A 23,167-nucleotide genomic window follows, 5' to 3' on the forward strand; every position below is an offset into this window, starting at 1 on the left:
CACCCCACTGCCACTGCGGCTCTGCTCCCTGTGTCCCTGGTCTGCTGGGGGGAGGGGGGCGCAGCTAGTGTGCCCCCCCCCAGCAGACCAGGCTTTTGCTGTGGACCCTGGGGCAGAGCAGCTGGGGCGCTGCCGATTGGTCCTGCAGCGCCGCTCTGGGCACTACTGGACCAACCCGGCAGCACCCCAGCTGCTCTGCCCCAGGTCCTGATTCAGCCGCTGCTGGTCAGTTTCAGCAGTGGCTGAATCAGGACGCCTGGGGCAGAGCAGCTGGGGTGCTGCTGGGTTGGTCCAGTAGCGCCAAGGAGTGAGGAGCGGTGCTACTGGAGCAACCCAGCAGCACCCCAGCTGCTTTGCCCCAGGCGTCCCCAAGTCAGCCGCTGCTGAAACTGACCAGCGCTGACTACAGGAAGCCCGAGGCAGAGTTGCTCTGCCCCAGGCTTCCTGGAATCAGCCGCTGATCAGTTTCAGCAGCAGCTGACTTGGGGTTCTTAAGTTGAATCTGTATGTAAGTCAGAACTGGCGGTCAGTTTCAGCAGCGGCTGAATCTGGACACCAGTTCCGACTTACATACATATTCAACGTAAGAACAAACCTACAGTCCCTATCTTGTACGTAACCCGGGGACTGCCTGTACTGCCTTCCTCGCTTTCCCCGCAACAAAAAATATTGACGCCAAAGGCTCTAATCTATTGTAATAATGCCACAGAACATTTGAGTATATGGTATGCAGGTTAGCATAGTTGTTCATCTGGTGAAACATTCTCTTTAAGTTCAGCTATAGACCACTTAGTATTAGCTGACTATGTAGGTCGTACAGTGAACCAGAAGGCCCACATTATACAGTAATTCAGTCAAAAGGAAATTCATGTTCAGGTATCGGAAGAAGAAAGGAAGGTGTTATCTGTTTTCAGTGCACTTATTCAAACAAATGTTACTGTGCTAATTTATATAACTAAACATTTAAATTACTTACCCACTTTGCTTACAATCTTATTTTTATTTATTAGTAAACCAAAAGTGGATTTAAAAAAAAAACTTTTTAACTATATTGAAGCACTGATTGAAAAATATTTTTAATAACAGATTATATTGATATGACTACTTTTGGTTTTAACTTTTTTCTGCAAACTGATCTCTAGGTAGTTGAACAATACCAGTGATTGTGGCACTGTTCATATAAACTTATTCTGTCATGTCTGTGGCAAAGTTCTCTGTTAATTATATTTGACAGTAAGAAATTCAAGCATATGATGCTTTTTAGAGAAACAAGGAAAGGGATGCCCCCATGATATTACATGCAAAATGCTTAAGTGACCAATCCTTCCTTTTTAGAAGTGTTTCAACAGATATAGCTAGCCTAGCATAAAATCTAGATAGAATTTTTTAACTGGGGTGTTTCTTTGTCTGTTTTTTATTATTTTTGCAATATGCCTTTACAGTGCTTGCAAGAACATCATTTTCAGTCACCCTAATTCTATAGGTTGTACCTAAACTTGTATTCTGTTCACAATTATTAAATTACAGGGGGAGGGGAAAGTATTGGCAAAGGTTGTAGATTGTATGTCATAGACTTGTCTGTCCTTTGATTTACTCTATACATAAGAGTGTAACTCATTAAAATGAGTAAGGGGAGGGCGGATGTAAGTATAGTAATGAGGTAACAGACCACTGCTAAGATCGAGTCTGTGCATCACTGCATACGGGTATATCTATCACCAACTTATTTCAACCAGTACAACAGGCATAATTATGTAGAAATAAATTTTTCTGATCGCTTCCTCTCCTTATGATAGCTTATGTCTGTGTTGGAAAGGAGGGTATTTTTCATTAGTTGTGTATATCTGATGCAACTGCCACATCAGAATTCATGAATAGAAACATAAGAACATGCAAAACAATTTCATATTGTACTGATTGATATTGTCATGTCATAAAGATGAAATCCATTTCTGTGCAGAGAATAGTGCACGATTCAGTGGGAAAACTTATAACGTGTATTTTCCCAGGTTTTTTATGAATACTACATATGCTTAACAGAGAAATTTTGCTAAACTTTTTATAAATCCATGTTTCAGCAGGCTAGCTACAAGTAACAAGTAATGCAACATTTGTGGACTGTTAGACTATTGTTTCCTGCATTTCAATATTTTAAGAAACACAATATATAGTGATCCAACTTGTGAATTTTGTACAGCAGGGCTACTCAACACATGGGCCACATGCGGCCCGCGGCCCGTTCGTTTGCAGCCCGTGGTGCAATTTGGGTTTATGTGGGGCTCAACATGCGGCCCCACAGGTAGGAGCCAAAACAAAAAAGTAGTCATTATAATAATATGCGTTTTAGTAGTTAAATTCCTGGACTGTCATTGCTCATTAAAAGTGGTGTCATATGGGTAGAAATTGAGTAAATATTGCATTTTATTAATAGCAGAACTGACTTAAATGTGGCCTGTATGTTGAATTGTCTTGCCTTAATCTTTATATTCCTGCCCATCAGTGTGAAAGAAGCTATTTGCAAGTATATGCAATCACACTTAAGTTGCGGCCCTCGGCATGTGCTGTGAGTATCATTGTAGCCCCCAGGGTTTCCAAAATTGAGTAGTCCTGTTGTATAGCATCATGTTCTTTTAAGTACAAGGCTGTGATGTATGCATTCATGTCTCGTCTAGACAAAAGGATGACACTTGTAGCTTCCTATCCCACCTACGCCCAAGTTCTTCTGTGGTGAAGGTGAGCATGAAATCAGCCAAATGAATTCAGAAACTTTTTTGTCTTGTAACACTCTTTATTATTAAAGCATGGCAAACACTCAGAGCTAGCCACAGGAGAGCGCCTCATACAAGGACAGAGACAATGATAAGATACAGAATGTTCAACAAAGAAGAGAAAAAAAGGAGGCAGCCAAAACAAATAGGACAAACTGATAAAGAATATTGCCACCTGCTCAATGTAGACTTGGGAGGGAAGGGTTAGAAAGTGAGAGACAGTGGGTCTGCTCCTGCTCTCTTTGAATGAGAGTCATTGAGAGGTTTGTCATCAACTGTAATGGAAATGGGATCAAGGCCTGTTTTCAATGATTACCTTATTAGGGCTTGTTCCGGTTCTTTGTTGCACAGTGCTCTTCATTATCCATTTGGCAAAATTATAGTTCAAGACAGATCGCTTAGGCATGATGTTCATTTTGAAAATAGATGCATGGGGTTTAATTTTGATAACCCAACCCTAAAATACGCTCCAGAAAGACTCCTCTTTTATCATCTGTTCTGCAGCACTACACAGATCACCATTTATCCATGCCAGAATTTGATCTCTCTAAAAAGTTGATTTAGCCTGACTTACTGATTCTTAAGTTGCTTCTAAATTGTTTTATGGTGATCTCATTAACATACAATAGTTACATTTGGGTTAAACAATATAAACTTACATAATCTTTTTAGATGTCTGTGAGTCTGCCTTAATTTTTAAAATATATTTATTTATATTTTACTATTCTTTCATATTCACATATGCTCTACATTGTATCAGCTATATGTTTATTTCACTCGTAATGTACCCAGTGGCCTGTTAAGTGATATGGGTTGGGGTGGGGCGTTAAAGTTTAAAACTTAATTTGTTTATGATAGCATTCAGTTACTACAATAAATATACCCGGTGTGTCACCATAATCACATAAACTAGAGAGAGAAAAGACTTCTTGTATTCCCTATGCCAGTATAGATTATTTCTTACAGTAGATGCACATCATGGCTATTTTGTGAAAAATATTTATTTGTATTATTGTAAATTATATTCAAATGTAAAGTTAAAGGTCAGGGAAACTTAAGCAAATATTTTCTGCTCACAAATACCATACGCCGTCGATCACCCAAATGATTACTGCTTTCAGCAAAAAATGTGATTCCTGAATCATCTAATATATAACTCTTCCTCCATTGAAGTACTGGAAGCTGTATCATTGACTACAGTGAAAGTAGGAATAGGCCAATAGTCTTGTTGCCAGATGTTGTGCTCATATCTGGTATATATGTTAGTACACAAACTTTCTGCAATATATTTTGTTTCTTGTTATCGGTACTCTGCTACAGCAGTTAGTTAAAAAAGCCAATCCTTAAAATCCTTACATATTCCAATCTTTTGCTTCCTCATTTGGTTACAAATATGTAACATTTGTGCTTTGCAATGTTTTGCCGCAGCATATGAAAATGTGTGCCAGCTATTATATTCTATACTTGATAATGTTGAATATATAAGAGAAATTACAATCTGTATATTTTATTCTAAGATCAGAGATGCAAACTAGTAATCAAATCTATATAACTCCCCAGCAAGGTGTGTGAATTTGAATTGTGCAAGGGCTCATTAAATAAGTGTGCATGAAAATATACACTCAAGTATTTATTATTCTCTTGTATGAACCAAGTCATAATTACACAGTTACTGTAATTTGGGATAAACTGAGTAAAATGAACTGAATACAGGACTGTTTCCACAAGGTTATGTATTATTGAAACATTAGTCACTACAATGTTCAAGCTAATGTAATAGTATTTTGAACTTCCGACATGTAACATTTGGAATAATCTACTTAAATATAATCTTAATAAATAAATAGGTGCTTATCTCGTGCATTGCCACTGCATTGCTGTATTTTATAGTGTTTAGCTATTGTAAATAAACTATTGTCTGTTTAAAAATACATTTGGTCACTGGAAAATATTTTAAAACTATAGCTGAAGTATATAATAAATCAAACAAATAGCTAGTGTCCATGGCCACCTTCAAATGAACAAATTTGTGCTAAATGAATGGCTGTGTAAGAGATAGCATCTTCTACCAGTGGACAGATAAGTGTATTTGGGGAAAGATCCATGTATTTACCAACACAAGCTAGGCATGTTTAGATACAGTTAAACTCAGTTAAGTGCATCTATAACAGGAGTTTGCACTCATTTAGGTAGATCAATTTAAAATTGAGTTAGGATAGTTCCACTTAGAACCAAGGGGAAATTTTTTCAAAAGCACCCAAAAAAATCCCTTTCATTTGTCAAAAGTGACATGGGCTCATGTTGTCTGTCCTTCCATAAAATGAAGGCTCTGAGTACTTGAAACAGGTCTTAAGTAGAATTTGGCTCATAAATCATATGAAATTATTTTGAAAATTTTACGTAAGCCCTTTAAAGATGATTGGTAAACTTGCCGAGGAGCTAACAGAAAGGCCATCAAATATGGAAAGTGCATCAGCTCACTTTCTGGGGACAGTACATGCAACTGTAGCCTTATCAGTGGTAATTTGGAGCCATTTACGGATATTAACAATCACCTTATTCCTCATTTCCTCAAAATCAAAATGGTCCTCAAAGTCAACTTCCCCATAATCAGACTTTCTATTTGGGCTCTTATCAAGGGTAGATTGCAGAGTGTTTCATGTATTTTAACCTCGTCTTAACTTTTATCAGTTTGATAGACCTATCTTGGTTATTAAAGGGCTTTTTCTTTCTTCTTCTTTAGCAATTAGAAAAACAACTGATACCAAGTACCAAGACTGTAAAAATAACCTCACTTAAAATCACAAGGCATTCTCGAATGGAACAAGTGAAAATTAAAATCTTTTGTTATTAATCTATAACCTTGCCACTTACGAGAGGAAGAAACAGGCACCTTCTACATGGTTCACTCATAGTAAACATGATTCATAAGCTGTGTCATGTAAAAACATATGGTAGCTGCCTGTCACACTTTTCATCTCCAATTCTCTCTTGGGGTGTGTCTAGACTACATGCCTCTGCCAACATAGGCATGTAAAATAGGCTACCCGACATAGTCAATGAAGCAGCGATTTAAATATCCCTGGCTTCATTAAAATAAAAATGGCCGCCATGCTGTGCCAGGTCAGCTGATCGTCGGCACAGTGCGCAAGTCAAGATGTGGATCGGTCGACGGGAAGCCTTTGTCGACCACTCCTGTAAATCTCGTTCCATGAGGCATAATGGAGTGATCGACAAAGGCTTCCCTTTGCTGATGTCACTAAGCTAGGGGGAGAGGTAGATACACTTGAGGGCAGGGATAGGGTCCAGAGTGACCTGGACAGATTAGAGAATTGGGCCAAAAGAAATTTGATGAGGTTCAACAAGGACAAGTGTAGAGTCCTGCACTTGGGACGGAAGAATCCCAAGCATTGTTACAGGCTGCGGACCAAATGGCTAAGTAGCAGTTCTGCAGAAAAGGACCTGGGGATTACAGTGGATGTGAAGCAGGATATAAATCAACAGCGTGCCCTTTTAGCCAAGAAGGCTAATGGCATATTAGGTTGCATTAGGAGGCGCATTGCCAGGAGATCCAGAGAAGTGATTATTCCCCTTTATTTGGCTCTGGTGAGGCCACATCTGGAGTACTGTGTCCAGTTCTGCCCCCAACTATAGAAAGGATGTGGAGGCACTGGAGAGGATCCAGCGGTGAGGGCAACCAAAATGATTAGGGGACTGGAGCGCATGCCCTATAAAGAGAGTCTGAGGGATTTGTGTTTGTTTAGTCTGAAGAAGAGAAGAGTGAGGGGGGATTTGATAGCAGCCTTCAACTTCCTGAAGGGAGGTTCCGAAGAAGATGGAGAAAGGCTGTTCACAGTAGTGACAGATGGCAGAACAAGGAGCAATGGTCTCAAGATGCAGTAGAGGTTGGATATTAGGAAAAACTATTTCAGTAGAAGGGTGGTGAAACACTGGAATGGGTTACCTAGGGAGGTGGTGGACTCTCCATCCCTAGAGGTGTTTAAGTCTCGGCTTGACAAAGCCCTGGCTGGGTTGATTTAGTTGGGATTGATCCTGCCTTAGGTGGGGGGCCTGGACTTGATGGCCTCCTGAGGTCTCTTCCTGCTCTGTGATTCTATATTAGGGCATTTGACACCATCTTGCATGATATTCTTAACAATAAACTAGGGAAATACAACTTAGATGGGGCTACTATAAGATGGGTGCATAATTGGCTGGATAACCATTCTGAAAGAGTAGTTATGAATGGTTCACAGTCATGCTGGAAGGACATAACAAGTGGGGTTCTACAGGGATCTGTTCTGGGACCAGTTCTGTTCAATATCTTCATCAATGATTTAGATGATGGCAGCGAAAGTATGATTATTAAGTTTGCAGATGATACTAAGCTGAGGGGTTGAAAGTGCTTTGGACGATAGGGTCAAAATTCAAAATGATCTGGGCACACTAAAGAAATGGTCTGAGGTAAACAGGATGAAGTTTAATAAGGACAAAAGCACAGTACAGGCAGTCCCTGGGTTTCATACAAGATAGGGACTGTAGGTTTGTTCTTAAGTTGAATCTGTATGTAAGTCAGAACTGGCGTCCAGATTCAGGTGCTGCTGAAACTGACCAGCAGCTGACTACAGGAAGCCTGAGGCAGAGTTGCTCTGCCCCGGGCTTCCTGGAATCAGCCGCTGATCAGTTTCAACAGGCTGAATCTGGATGCCAGTTCCGACTTACATACAGATTCAACTTAAGAACCCCAGGCGTCCCCAAGTCAGCTGCTGCTGAAACTGATCAGCGGCTGATTCCAGGAAGCCCGGGGCAGAGCAACTCTGCCTCGGGCTTCCTGTAGTCAGCCCTGGTCAGTTTCAGCAGCGGCTGACTTGGAGACACCTTGGGCAGAGCAGCTGGGGTGCTGCCGGGTTGGTCCAGTAGCGCTCAGAGCGGCGCTGCGGGACCAACCGGCAGCGCCCCAGCTGCTCTACCACAGCCGTCCGGAGAAAAGCCTGGTCTGCTGGCGGGAGAGGGGGCGCACTAGCTGCGTTTCCCCTCCCCCCCCCCCCCTCCAGCAGACCAGGGAGACGCGGAGCAGCTTTTCTCGCTCTGGAGGATCCGTGTAACTCGGGGACTGGCTGTACTCCACTTAGGAAGGAAAAATCCATTTCACACACACAGAAAGGGAAATTATTGTTTAGGAAGGAGTCCTCAAGAAAGGGATATAGGGGTCATAGTGGACCACAAGCTAAATATAAGGTAACAGTATGACGCTGTTACAAAAAAAGCAACCATGATTCTGGGATGCATTCACAGGTGTGTTGTGAGCAAGACACGAGAAGTCGTTCTTCCGCTCTACTCTGGGCTGGTTAGGCCTCAGTTGGAGTATTCTGTCCAGTTCTGGGCACTGCATTTCAAGACAGATGTGGAGAAACTGAAGAAGGTTCAGCGAAGAGCAACAAAAATTATTAAAGAAAACATGAGCTACGAGGGGAGGCTGAAAGAATTGGGCTTGTTTAGTTTAGAAAAGAGAAGACTGAGAAGGGCCATGATAGTGGTTTTCAGGTATCTAAAAGGGTGTTGTAAGAAGGAGAGAGAAAAATTGTTCTCCTTGGCCTCTGATGGTAGGACAAGAAGCAATGGGCTTAAATTGCAGCAAGGGAGGTTTAGGTTGGACATCAGGAAAAACTTCCTGCCCGTCAGGGTGGTTAAACATGGGAATAAATTGCCTAGGGGGGTTGTGGAATCTCCACCCTTGGAGATATTTAAAAGCAGGTTAGATGGACTGTAAAGGCTGTGTCTAGACTTGCCAGTTTTTCCAGAAAATCAGCCGCTTTTCCAGAATAACTTGCCAGCAGTCTACACTGGCCGCTTGAATTTCCGCAAAAGCACTGACTTCCTACTGTAAGAAATCAGTGCTTCTTGCGGAAATACTATTCTACTCCTGTTCAGGCAAAAGTCCCTTTTGCGCAAAGCTTTTGCGCAAAAGGACCAGTGTAGACAGCTCAGATTTGTCTTCCACAAAAAAGCCCCGATTGCAAAAATGGCGACTGGGGATTTTTTGCAGAAAAGCGCATCTAGATTGGCACGGACGCTTTTCTGCAAAAAGTGCTTTTGCGGAAAAGTGTCCGTGCCAATCTAGACGCTCTGTTCTGAAAATGCTTTTAACGGAAAACTTTTCCGTTAAAAGCATTTCCGGAAAATCATGCCAATCTAGAGGCAGCCTAAGGGTAATGTAGGTGATGCTCGGTCCTGCCTTGAGGGTGAGGGACTGGACTCAATGACTTCTTGAGGTCTCTTCCACTTTTAGGGTTCTATGATGCTATGATATATATACCCTGTGCAAATAAATTCTTGCAGTATGAGCTTCCTGATGATCAGTGGGAAAAACTTCAACTTCAGTGGATCCATGTTGCTTTAAATCAGCTGAAGATGTGGCCCTGAGTTTTTAGAATGGGGACAGAATCAGCAATGCTCAAGAGGTCCAATACTACATTCTGAAAACTCTAATGTGTTTCTCTGGCAACTTCCAGGGCTCTGATTTGCCAGTGAAAAATTGAGGAGAAAAGCAGTACAGCAATATGCTGTCCTTGTGATGTCTGAGCATATGCCCAGGAACATGCAGTAAGAGAAAAACTAATGTGTTATGATTAAACATGACAGACAAGGGACCAAATGAACTCCAAAGACCAGGCAGATGTACAGAGATGTTTGGCTATGCTGTTTCTTGCCCACTGGTGTTGCTTCAGAGAAACAGCTGCACAGCATCTTCTCAGAACTGATTCAGAGCAGCTGTACTGAGTAGGTTGCAGACAATCAAACATAAATGTTTCAAATGCTGCTCCCTGCCCCCCTCCCCCTTCCACTGCTGTCCAGAGGAGTTCAAGTCTGCAGGGGGAGGGCATGGGCTGTTAGAGCACAATGCAGAAGCTGCCATAGCCTCAAAACTAAATTGTGAGTATGAATCTGTGTCTACTGCAACTTTTTATCTTTGAAAAATCCAAGAAAAAAAAACATAGGAAGCCTTATATAGGAGGCTAGAGAATCCCTCCAGATCTTGTCTGCCACTGAGATCACTCCTAGAGCTATTCTTGAAAACTTATTTCATAGATTAATTACAATCAGTGTAAAGAACTTCCATTTAACTTCATTTAATACCACTTTCCTTTATCCTTGGGTACAAATTAATAGCATGTAACATTTTCAATGTAATACCTATTGCCATTTTTTCAGCATGCTGGAGAAAAGGCCAACAAAATCATCTTTTTCTCTCTTCATATGGAGGAGTATGGCTTTGTGTGTATTAAGGATTTTTCCCCTCCTATACATCTACGTCCCTTTCTGTACACACAACTTTTATTTTCTATAAAGTATGTCTTACATGCTGCATCTAAAAATGCTTTGCAGACTTAAATAGTACAATTAGTTTACAGTTCATCACTGTGACATCTCTTACTCTCCTTATTCACCAAGAAATGTGCAGTGAGGATGCTTCTTTGATTTTTTTTAATGTTTGATATCCTCATGTTGCAATATCTGTTTACATCTTCTGCTATAAGTTCTGTCTTTCTATGTCTTTTCTCTACAGAGAGAGGGTTTTTTTCTGTAGGGTTAGAATGGAATTTGGCTTTTGATGATGTTCGAAATGCCTGAATTTCTGATAGAAACTTTTAACTCTTGTGCTTTGTTTTTGATTTTGCTGGTAACTTTCCAAATTAAAAATTAAGATCCTATGAACGTTACTGCAAGCAAGATTGAAATTCTGCCTTTTAAGTCCTTGAATTCTGTGATTTTGGTGTAACAGACTGGCAATTGTGTGAAAGCATAATTTGAATTAACCCCCCCTCCACTTTTAAAACAAGTATGAAAGCAGAATAATACAAGCACTACATTGGTTTTGTAAAGGTTAAACCTCTCTAGTCCAGTACACTCTGATCCAGCAACATCCATGGTCTGGCATGATTTTAGTTAGCCGGATGTCCACTTATCATGGTGTGGCCAAGTTTCCCACCATCTCATAAAGTCACACTCAAGTCATAGTTCTACAATTTCCTGCCCAGAGCACAGACCTGGGCCCTCTGCCCGCAGAGCCACCTGGAGCATGCTGCACGGCACTCTGGTGGTGATTTAAAGGACATGGACACTGCTATCCTTTGCATTGCCAGGCCTTCTCTCTCCTGTTGGCAAGCTTAACAATGGATAGTACTGATGGCAAAAACTTCTTCCCAATATACCAGACTTTTGCCCCTCTTAAGTATGGTAGAATAGTTGTGAAAAACCTATAAATACCAAACTTCTCTCTTCACAGATTTCTTGTACAGATTCTGTCTGATCCCAAAGTTGACTCTTTTTTGAGAGTCCGGACGACCAGAGTAAATATGTTAGAGCTGCCATATATTGTTGCTTGTTCACCAAACCTCATATTGCATTGAAACGTTTTCTGTGTGGTCTGCAACACTTGTCAAAATGCAGCTGCAAGTGTACTCTGGTGAAGAAGGTGTTTGTGCTGCTAATTAGCAAATCTGAGTTGAAGATGAGCTCATGGTCTCAGGGGCAGACTTTATTTTTTCTAATCTCTTTGGGGAATTAGCTATCTTCTCTGCAAAATGTCACCTGACTTATGGTGGCCATTCCCATCGATACACTGTAACAGAGATTTAATTTTTTTATTGCACAGAAAATTCAGTACTTTCCAGAAAATATATATTAAAATTACAAATCTGAAATGCGCTAGAGTTCTAATTAATATTGTTAAGGTTGGCCAATTTAACTGTGCTCAGTAAAGAAAGTTAGCCCTTTGGGATGCACTTTTAAGTCTAGAGATCAGAGTGCACGATTCCAGAAATGTGCATGCACTGAGCATATTTGCTCTCTCAGACTGGGAACATGAGCATTCAGATGAGTTCTTAGGAACCTACAGAGTTATCAGAGAGCACTCTTTTCTGATTAGCATGGGTAAATATGCATGCAAATCCAAATGTATTGTGCACCCTTATGCATAGATTTCTGGCTTGTTTTAAACATTGTTCCTTTATGTATGCTGCCATGGAGAGCACTTCTGCCCTAGCTCTGATAACAGTGAAAAGAGCCAGCATGCCAAACTGTACAATGGCAGCTGGAACTAGGCATGAGTTGCACCGTGGATACAGCATTGGTGTAGGACTCGGGAGACCTGGGTTCTGTTTCCAGCAGTGCCACTGACTTGCTAGTGACTTTGGGCAAGACACTTGATTGCCCTGTGCCTCAATTTCCTCGTCTACAAAATATGGATCATGATGATCCCCTCCTTTGTAAAGCACTTTGTATTGTGTTTGTGGAGCTGTAATGACAGCAAGTGTTGTATAAGAGATAGCTCTTGTTATTGGCCTGGTCATTATTCAGTAGGCTAGAGTCTGATAAGAAACCACCCTATATGCCTTGTTAATAATCTGTAACCGAAACTGCATGTATCTAGTGCATGGACTCTGTCAGTCCCACCAGCTCTCTAATCATTTTTCTTGCACATCTTTGAACTCCACTGCATTTGTCGATGTCTTTCTGGGTAAATGATACCTGAGACTTGTTGCAACATTGCCAATGTGGCCACATTGCCAATGTTGCATGGAGGAATATTAATACCGCCCAGCTCTAGTATGCCTCTGAATATGCAGCTCAAATGCCTCTGCTTCGTGCCCTATTGCATTACAAATGCACCAGGCCACACTCTACACTGGTTTATAACCCATGCAGTCCCACTCCATTGACAGAATGGAATACACTTTTTCATCAGTAGATCTCAAAAAGCTTTAATGTATTTATCCTCCCAGCTCCCTCGTGCAGTAGGGAAGTGCTATTGTCTCCTTTTTGACAGACGGGGACCTGAGGCTTACAGAGAAGCTAAAGGACTTGCCTAAGGTCACAGAGGAATTGACCCCAGGTGTCCTAAATCCTAGGCTAGTGCCCTAACTATTGGCTCATCCTTCTGCTTATAAGCGGCTCCTCATAATCAGTTCGCTGCCCACAACTGCCTCCCCGTGCTCTTTCCTTCCCACTGATTAACTATATTTTCAGATTGTTTCTCCAAGTTGATTCTCGCTGATTATGAACATTACAATTTTAAAACGCTAGTGTGGGAGCGGTTGAAACGCTGCATACGTAACGAGGCACTAAGTCTATCCTGACCAGCATTACGACTTCCTTTGTCCTGCCTCCGTTCAGCATCAGGGCAGGAATCCTTTTCAGTGCTCTTTGTACCAAGGAGGTCCCATAATCCCGTCAGCTCATGCACCATTTCCCCCATGGGGCACAGATTGCTAACTAGATACTCTGGCCTGCTCCCAACTGATTAATCAGGGTACTGGTTGGGGCTGCACACTGCATTTCGCTGAATTTGTCACAAACCTCCCTGGCATCCTGCCCTGGCTAAGAGCATACTAAAAGCAAAGGGCATTCCAGAACTCTCTGAAGTTTCTCCGCTCACCTACTTGCTGCTGGAGAGAGCAGGACATGTCTAATAATTGGTTTAATTCCTGACTAGACTATATCAAGCCTAGGAAATGGCAGCATTCTGAGTCATTAAAACTATAAACAAAAATATTAACTTTTTCTCCAACAGAGTTGCAAGTTTTGAAACTTTCCCTTTGTAGCAACCAAAGAAGACTGAGTTGGTGAGAGGGGAAGAAACAAGCAGAAGCAATGAGATGGCTCAGGAGCAGAAGGAAAGAATCAGTGTAGCCAGAAGGTAAAAATAACAAACATTTGTCAAGCTTCATCAGTGACTTCTGAGCTTGCTCCACTACATGCACGTTGTACAGTCTCCGATAGGAAGGACTCAGCACTTGTGGTTAGTGAGAGAACTTTGCTCACATTGTGCCACCTTATGGTAACACCAGTTGCTTTACTTCTACTTTCATACAGTGATGAGCCAGTGGTGTTCTCTTATCTTTCATTATTTTGAAAATGCTTTGAAAAGAGAATAATTCTGTTTAATTTGACATGTTTATACAGAGATTCTAACCTCTTTCTTAAGGTGCCACGAAACTGCAACGGGGCTTTAAATATCTCATGTGCCTTATGCACTACAGGTCTACATCAGAGTTATTTTGAAATAACAAGCCGAGCATCCACACAGCAAGCATGTTATTTCGAAATTATTTTGAAATAACAGGATTCTTATTTTGAAATAACAAACTCTCATTTCACAAGGAGTAACGCCTATTTCGAAATAGCTACTTGAAATAGGGTGAGTGTGGACAGTGCAGCTGTGTTTATTTCAAAATAATTGGCCTCCAGGGCTTCTCACAGCTGCCCTAGTGGCCACTCCATCCACACACCTCAACACTCTGTAGCTTCCCTTCCCCTGCAGCATTTAAAGGTGCAGGCAGAACAGAAAGGGCTTGTGTCATGATTAGTTTATTTTCTTGACAACTTTTTGTTAAACACCATACAAATGACAGAACTTTTACAAATACACAGGAAACCTTTACCATTGGTGAATACTGGTAGCCGCAGTTTCTGGCCCCCGCAGTGAACGCCCCCACTGCTCCCAAACTCACTGTAGCTACCAGGAACCATGGAGAATTCATCGTGGCTCCTGGCAGCTGCAGGGAACTCGCTACAGGGGAGCTGTGAGCCATGGTGAGTTCCTCGTGGCTCCTGGCCTCTGCGCCCCCCAACTCAGGACAGAAGACACATGGAGATATGAATTGGGAAGGTCTCCTGTAAAACCAACTAGCTAACCCACATTAAGCAGATGTGATTGCTATGATATTGCAGCATATTTGTGAGACATTTTCATTATTGAGACAAATTAACATTTGTTTTGTTTATCTGCTTTGTGCTAAGATCCACAGATCTATTACAATGGGTACTCCAGCCAGCTTGCCTCTTGGGAGCAGAGCTGGGCCTGTCAGACACTGGCAGCAAAGAAATGCCCCAAACATTCCTCCCGAAGGTGTCTCCAGGTTTATCTGCCTTCCCTGCAACCTGGGGCTCCGCCTTACTTCCCAGCTGCAACCCTCATTTGAGGAAAAATTCCAAACATTTGCTTCAAGCTTCCAAGTAATAATCCAGTTCACTAATGTGTCTAGTTGTCAGCCATGCAAGGCTGATTGATTGTCTTTCCGAGAGATTGTGCCCTTAACATCGCTGCCCCTTCCTATTGGTTTGCAGCAGCAGCTGGCACCCCTGTAGGCTTCCCGTTTTGCCAGAAGTAAAAAGAAAAAGCCATTTCCTGCTCCAGCCCTTTACAGAGTGTCATACTGAGGCTGGCTAGCTTCAGGGGTGAATGGCTGCCCCTCCCCCATCTCCATGAGGGACGCAGTGCTGGAAGGGCAGCATGTCAGATGAAAAATTGTGCTTGTATCCCAAGTCTGCATACCAGCAGGCATACTCATAACTGCAGAGCTCAGTTCCCTTCTCCCCTCAGGCAGTGGATTCAGCACAATGTCTGTGCCAAAGGATGTAGTAAGAAGCCTTAGCTCTAATGAGTAAAAGGGACAGCACTGCTGGGGAAACGGAGGTAGGGGTACATGAGGAACTGTTAGGCTACATCTACACTGCCCTCTCTTGTGCAAAAACAATGCAAATGAGGTGAAGCGTGGAATATCGCCGTGCCTCAATTCCATATTTAATGAGGCTCCTTTTTTGCACAAGAGGCTTTTGCGCAAAAAGGAGCCATCTACACTGTTCTTTTTTGCACAGAAACCCCCTCTTGCTCAAGAGCCGTTCTTCCACTTTTTTTTCAGGAAGAATGGCTCTTGCGCAACAGGGGGGTTTTGCACAAAAGCTTCTTGCGCAAATATGGAGCCTCATGAATTATGCAAAAGAGGTGTGGCGATATTCCAGTCTTTGCCTCATTTGCATATTGTTTTGCACAAGAGAGAGCAGTGTAGATGTAGCCTTAAACCACAGAGACCATGGAAATCAATGACTGAGCTTTTTCTGCCCTCCATTCCACATAGTACTAGTTTCACTAACACTGCCCTGCAAATCAGAAAGTCACCTGGGAAAATAAGGATTTCCTGGATTTCTGTGTATGTTGCACCTGGATTTCCGTGTATGTTGCAGATGCTTTGTATTGCTCTAGTGGTGCATAGCAGGTATAAATCCATGTTAAATGACTTGTTCACTTTGGCTGCTTTGCCCTGCTTTAGAGTACTGACTTTAAAATTTTAAAAAATGAAAATTACTTAAAGCTGATATTGTGTATGTTCAGATCATTAGAAATATTGCATGAAGGACTCCTTTGGGGGTTCTTGTTCAGCATTCATGAAGAAAATGTTTAATTAAGTGTTTTTAATTTTTAAAAATTTAAGGAAATTCTCAGGCTAAATGGTACATGAAAATGGAATTTATGGTGAGGCTATGTCTCAGTAACTTAAGGGAAAAATCATTACAGTGAAGTTCTGATTATCCCCAAACCAAGCATTATGAATCCAGAAATTCAGAGTGAAGGGTACACTTAAAATACGTAAGGTAAGAAATGCACAGAAAAGTGACCTAAACAACCTTAACTTACCCCAAGGTAGTCCTTGCAAGTGAAACAAAAGAGCAATATGAGCTCTCAAACTGCCTTTCTCACCAATAGAAGATGGGCCAACAAAAGATAATACTTAACCCACCTGTCTCTCTAGTATTCTGGTACCAATGCTGCTACAACAGCACTGCTTGCAGCATTCATTCCCAATAGCAACTCTGGTTTTTTGGTCAGAAAATTCAAGAAATATCTTCCTTCCTTTCTGCAATCAAGCATCAGTGCAATTCTCAGGAGCACTGACAATTTACTAGGCAGAGAAATCTCATGTCTCCTGACATGAGATCTATCAGGTGGACAGATGAGCATCAATTTACAAAATTCTACAGATTGGTCATCCATGTCCATCCAATGGCATTTTTGACCAAAGTCATCTCCATTCTGTGGTGCCCCAGTAAGGAGAAGATGGAATGTGTATAATGTACTTCATTTTTGGATTTCCCCAATTTAAAATATGATCCTGCTTTCCACCTTCAGGCACCCTGCTCTGAAAATCCTACTGTAATGGATCTGTATACATTAGCATGATGAAGAATAGGTTAGCATATCTTGAACAATTCCTTTCTTCACATAATGAAGTCCATAGATCTGGCATATCCTGGGATCATTTGGAGTTAGACAGAGATGATAATTGACATTCGAAGATTCAGGCTCATTTCATCTGTTTGATTCGGGCTCAGTTCATCTGACAATTAACTACTGTCCTTCTCAAAGCATAGTTAGCAACATAACTAAATTAGGAAAGTAGGATAGAATTATCCAGGCTGTGGTATTTGTCACGCTGGAGGAAGTGGTACAGTCCCTTGCTACCAGTGAGTGACATGCCTGACTGTGACCACAGGCTGAAGAACCCTATTATAATGTGCCTTTATTACTCAGAAGTAGGAAGCTTTCATGCAAGCTTGGATACATTTTCCTATATAGGTTTTGGAAGTATCAATTTAAGCAAGACTTCTGGATGCCAGAATATACAGCATATGTTATAATTTCTTCTCTGATGTTCTCTGTAATCCCATTAATTGGGTGTCTAATACTAACATTTCACAAGTGTGGTTACCTATAATACTGCAGAGCTTTGCCACTTGAAGATGATGCATTACAAATCTCAAAATGTATCTATACAATGACAGTGTGTCCCTTAATGAATATAGAGGAGGATGTCTGTCACAGTGCAGTCCTGAAGAGACGACCTTCCTCCTCTGACCATTCTAACATGTAAACTGTGTTCTTTGATTACCACCAAACCTACTCAGATGTATAATGAATGTATGACCTGTCCTGTGCTGATAAATGTACCAGGTTCACCTTCCTAACAAAAAGTTCTTCCAGGCAGAGCACATCTTCCTATGCTTTTGTACATCATCTAGCAGAATGGAGATCTGAACCAGATTAGGACCTTTGGCCGGGCACTACCATAATATACATATTTTGATGAATTTCAGTGGTGCATTAATGAAAAATGGCCATGAAGCACGTAAGGTGGTAATTGAGCATCAGACTAATTACAATGTTGCTCCCACCCCTGCTGATGCAAAAATTGTTACACTTTAGTGACCAGTCTCCCATCCTTGGCTCTCAATCACAAAATACATATGCCCATGTGTGGTCTTTTCTTCTGGATACCTATTGACACCTTGAGTGAAAAGTCTGTGTGTGGTTCTTTGGTAGCAGTGAGGAAAACTATACAAGCTGATTTGGAGGTTTGAATGGAATTCCTGTGGTCCACAGTTGGCCAAATGTGGAGGATGGAAAGTCATTTCTCTGAGCTCCTGCCATTCAGAATGATTATCTGTGCCATCGTTTTTCTTTCTCTCAAGGGAAAAGGACCACCAGGAAACACATTTAAAAATCATCTGTGGCACACAGAAGGAGAAGAGAGAGAAAGTTGTTGGTACATTTCAGCATGCCTCGTTAAAAACATCTCTAGGCACTACAAAGTGTATGTTATCAATATGCATATGTGATGTCTCTGAGGCAGAGTTGCCTTTAAGGTATATTTTCAGCAGGACAACATTTTCCCAAGTGAAGCAAGGAACAACAGTGAATCATATGTGTGGGAGGGAAAACCCTTCAGGCTATGTACAGTATTTATTCCCTTTTGTGTTTTTGCTTTTTTCTGCCTCTTATTAATGGCTTTTGCAATTACTGGTAACACTGCATTGCTAGCTGGAGGAAAATGGTGGCTTGCAATCAGATTGTTTAAGGACAGAGGTAGTATGTACAGGGAAATGAAATGGTTGCTTGCAGCAAAAGAATAAGGAAGCTTTCCTGGGTCTTCAGCCCCATAAATGAGCATCAGTCAGATGCTGTTTGGGGGTTGGAGTTTTGCTCCCATGCAGACAAGGGTTCCATGACACATTCCATTAGTCTGCATTCTGGAAATACAGATTTTAGTATACAAAGGGTGAACATTTTGGTACACAAAGGGTGAAGTCTGAAGCACACACATTCATTTTTTGCAGCTATCAACAGGGGATCCAGGGAAGTTGATTTTCCTGTATTTTTAGCAAAAATAGCACCCTCCTCAACTTAAAAACTGTGACCAATGCTTTTACTTTTTTACCTTTTGCCTTATTAAAATTGAGTTTCACCCTGAAAAATGCTACAAAGCAGAAAGATGCAACAAAGGGAGTCGTGATTCACTACCATGAAAAGTTGTTTGAGCTCCTAGCAAGGTTGAGTGATGTGACTGGCAATAGGAATAGTATCTTCCTAAGTACTCACCAATAATGGAGAGACTGATATGAACTGGGTTGCTCTGGGACAGGACTGGACAATGAATTGTAGCTGAGAAATAGAGCTGTGCTTAAAGGACCGTTGCATCCCAGCAGAGTTATCCTTCCTCCAGACTTCTATCTTGAAGTGGTACCCGTAACAGACCCAGAAAGTATGACAGCAAATTGTCCAAGAAACGGGACAGAAATATGGAAGAACTAACTGAATGAACTTGGTATGCCACAGTGATGGGGTGGTATTGCATTCATTATTATTTGTGTTTTATGTAGCATCTAATGATGCCAGCGGAAAAGAAAATTTCTCTGTATAGCGAAGTATGGGACAACCTCTGACCTGAAGACCTTACATTCTAATCGCCAGTGGTTGAGGAAGAAAGGGCAAAACTTGCAAGCAATGTGACACGTTGCAAACAACATGTTGGTTCCACATTTTTTGTGTTGTGGGTTTTTTTTTTTGGTTTTTGGTTTTTGCTGGTTTGCTTTAAGCGGTGTGGTTTTTGCTTTTTATACTTTGGAAGGGAATAAGTGAAATAGCGCAAAAGAGAGGTACAGCAACACTAAAGTGAGTGGAATAACAGGAGAAATTAATATGGGGCAGAAAGAGGGTAGCATAGAGTAACAAAAAAAGTGAGGCAAATGGTAGGAGGGAGTTGGAACAGGCATTTAACAAAGGGGAAAGAACAGAGAGCGGTAAAAAGCTGTTGGGTACTGATGATCTCTCAGTATACATAGGCCCTTCTGTGAGGGACTGTTTCTATTGGGCTATGTCTAGACGCAGGCTTCTTTCAGAAGAAGCTTTTCCAGAAGAGATCTTCCCAAAAAACTTATTTAGAAAGAGAGCATCTGCACTACAAAAATGCATCGAAAAAGCAATCTGCTTTTTCTTGAGATCCTCTGCTTGTGTGCAGCAGCAAGAGCCGTGCAACTGCATACCACAGTGGGTGGATCCAGGGACCACAGGGGAGTGATTTGGAGGGGGCACTGGAGTGGGGTCAGGGTGGATGGGGGGCAGGGGTATCACTTGGGGAGGGGACAGAAGCATCACTTGGGATGCAGGGAGAGGGGAAGTGGGCATAGCAGGAGGGGCAGGAGCCAGGTGTGCCATCGTTTCCTGCATGATGGCACACGTTATCACCCTGCTGCACAAGCTGGTTCCACAGTGTCCTCCTAGACCACCTGCTCCAGGGTCTGTTGCATGTTGCACGCACAGGACGCCCATAAGCTCCTCCTGGACCATGGGGCACTTTTGGGTCCCCCAGGGCTGCACGGCTGGCTTAACCCTCAGTCCTGGCTGGTCCAGCTGGGGAGAAAACAGAGAACGGGGGCTGTTCCGGGAGCAAGGCCATGTGTGGCCTGAGCTGCCCAGGAAACCATGCTGCCTGCTTTCCTCTCTCCCCCCATGGACAAGCAGGCAAAGGAAGTGCCCGGCCACAGTGGGATCCCATGGGGGGCAGAGGAGCCTGAAGCAGCCTGGTCCTCTCTGGGGCCCACACACACACCCGTGCTTCGCAGCACTGTCTGCAGGAGCGGGTAGTGCCTTGCACATGCAGGCATGTCCGTGTGCTGGGTGCGGCACTCCTCGGTGTGTCTGGGGTCGTGCCTGCTCCCTTGGGACTAGCCTGCTTCTAGCCATGGCAGGTGGTGGGAGGACATCTCCCCTCCCCCTCCTCCCCCCCCCCCCCAGGGGCCAGATGTGTGTGTGGCCTTCCCTGAGCCTGGGAGCAGCAACTTGGGTTCCACAGCACGATGTCCAGCCTGAGCAGGCTGAGTGATGCTCGCTCCCCACTCCCTCTACGCCCGCCTCCCCCGCCCTGCATGTGTGACAAACTGAGAGCACTCACCTGAAGATCCTTCTCTGGCATCAGGATCTGGTGGAGCTCAGCGTAGTAGGGGCAGGTTTGGGTCCTGCTCTACAGCGCAAGTTGTGCTCTGTGGCCCTCACGTATCCCTGGCAGAGCTCTTTAACCTTACTCTGGACCTGTTCTAAGGTCCGGGGTGGGTGTCCCCGCTCTGCCAGGGACTCGGCCATCTGGTCATAAATCTCCGCATTGTGGCACTTGGAGCAGAGATCCTAGAGTGTCTTCTTGCCTCATAGCTCAAGGAGGGACAGGATCTCCACTCCAGACCACAAGGGTGCCTGCTGCTTGGTCCCTCGTGGTGGGTCCTGGGAGCCCTGGTGCTGCTCCCTGTGAAAGCCAGGGGCATCTCGGGGGGGCTTGTGGCTCTGACATAGCTCTGAATGCCTGTGGCAGGGAGAGCCGCATGGTCAGGGTGCTGCTCCAGGGCTGGCTTCCTGCCACAAGGCTTATCCAGGGTGCCTGCAGCTTTAAGAAGGGCCAGGAGACAGGAACTATAGAGTTATGATTACTTTGGATGGAGTGGCCACTAGGGCACCTGTGTTTATCCTGGAGGTCTCTTCTTTCAAAAGAAACCCCTTTTCCCCATCCTCACATGCTTTTTTCCGAAAGAGTTCTTTTAGAAAAGGTGCTCTTCCTCATAGAAAGAGGATTACCGCTGTCGGAAAAACCCCTCTGTTCTTTCAATATTTTTTTTTCAAAAGAGCGCAATTGCAGTGTGTATGTAATTGAAGTTTTTTTTAAAAAAAGAAACTTCTGTAGTGTAGACATAGCCCTGGGGAGGTATCTCGACATCCCTTTGCAAGGATTACTTTCCCTATGCTTGCATGGCTGAGGGCAAGAATTGGTCTGCATGGGCTTTGGTGCCCCTCGAACAGGGTTTTTCCCTGCATAGTTCTAGGTCTGCAGGAACTGGAGGAAAGGGTTCCATTTTGGCTAAGACTCAGTTTCCCCAACTCTGGCTTCCTCATGAGAGAAACTACTTGGAACTACTGCACCAGGATAGACGGATATCAAGTTGAAAACCATGACTTGAACTTGCAGGCCATTACTGGTCACTGAGGCTTATGAGGACCTGGGTATAACAGAAGGAAGTCTTTGAGGTTCTACTGTGTTCTGGAGAGTTACAAAGAGCTCACGAATGGATATTGTTTGTAACGCTGAAATGTTCAGAATGCTGAATGCAATGTTATGGCTCTTTCAAATATTTACAACTGAACATTGACTTAATACAGCTTTGAAACTTTAGTAGGAAGGAAAAAATGCTGCTTTTAACCCCCTTTAGCTTGTCAGTTTTTTTAAAAAAAAAAACCTTTTATTTCTTTAATAGTTTACATTTAACTCTGTACTATTTTGTATTTGCTTTGTGTATGTGTGTCTCTGCTGCTGCCTAATTTTGTACTTCTGGTTTCAAATGAGGTATGTGGTTGATTGGTTAGTTGGTAACTCTGAGATTCTATTGTATTGGCCTGGTCCAATGAATTTAATTAGGCGCATAAGATATTTTGGAGTCTTGAGGGAAATACTCATGGAGTAAGTTAAGGTTTATGCACATATGTTCTCTGTACAAAATGGGTGTGATTAGTATGTCTGCTTTGAACTATTGGCTTTGCCTGTAGGTGTACCTGTATTTAAAAAATAGGGAGAATGCTTGAGTATTGCTGACACCCTGAAAACCAGTGGCATAGCGAGGAGGGCAGGAGGAGAATTTGTCCCCGAGCACCATGCTATAGGGGTGCCAATTTAGCAGCGGAGGGAAGGAGAGTGCTAGGACGCCCGCTTCTGCACCTGCAGGAAATCGAAACTGAGTGGAAAAGTGCCCGGTGGGGGCAGTGCACAGGGCGGGGGTTCAGGCAGATCATGCACAGAATGCAGCTGGCCATTACTGGGTGCTGAGGCTGATGAGGATCTGGGTATAGTAGACTACAACCCCCACAATCCCCTTCACCACCAATCACTCCGACGTGCCGCCCTTGGGCCGCAGCCTCTGGGTCCTCACCTGTAGCCTTCCTCTCTGAGAAATCGTAGCCGCTGATTGGCCAGAGGGTGCGTCAGTCTGGCTGGAAGTGGAACGGCCCCATGCACCAGAGGGAGCCCCATGTGGTGGTGGTATAGGCAAGGTGGGGGGGGGGGTCCGGCTTGGGGTTGAGAGGGGTGAATTTTGCCCTCAGGCGCATAACACTCTCACTACTCCACTACTGAAAACTTACTAATAAATAAAGCACTTCATCTTTTATTTATAGCTTGTGACCTTCCATAGTGAGTCTCACTTTTTGAGCAGCCAAAGAGAGTGTTGAAGGAATTCCCACTGCCATA

The 23,167-nt window shown here is 43.1% G+C and overlaps 1 long non-coding RNA gene across 2 annotated transcripts; it reads left to right on the forward strand.

The window, feature by feature from the left end:
- The first annotated feature begins 9,476 nt into the window (after window positions 1–9,476).
- LOC142827097 (uncharacterized) lies at window positions 9,477–19,962 on the forward strand. Of its 2 annotated transcripts, none has more exons than XR_012901509.2 (4): window positions 9,477–9,701; window positions 11,056–11,119; window positions 13,342–13,467; window positions 18,078–19,962. It is a non-coding gene; the product is annotated as an uncharacterized LOC142827097 (long non-coding RNA). The 2 variants fall into 2 exon arrangements; XR_012901510.2 differs by having other exon boundaries at window positions 9,481–9,701; window positions 19,266–19,962.
- The last annotated feature ends 3,205 nt before the right edge of the window (window positions 19,963–23,167 follow it).

This window comes from Pelodiscus sinensis, chromosome 2, assembly GCF_052426305.1.
Source record: "Pelodiscus sinensis isolate ZL-2025 chromosome 2, ASM5242630v1, whole genome shotgun sequence".
Classification (NCBI taxonomy): domain Eukaryota; kingdom Metazoa; phylum Chordata; order Testudines; family Trionychidae; genus Pelodiscus; species Pelodiscus sinensis.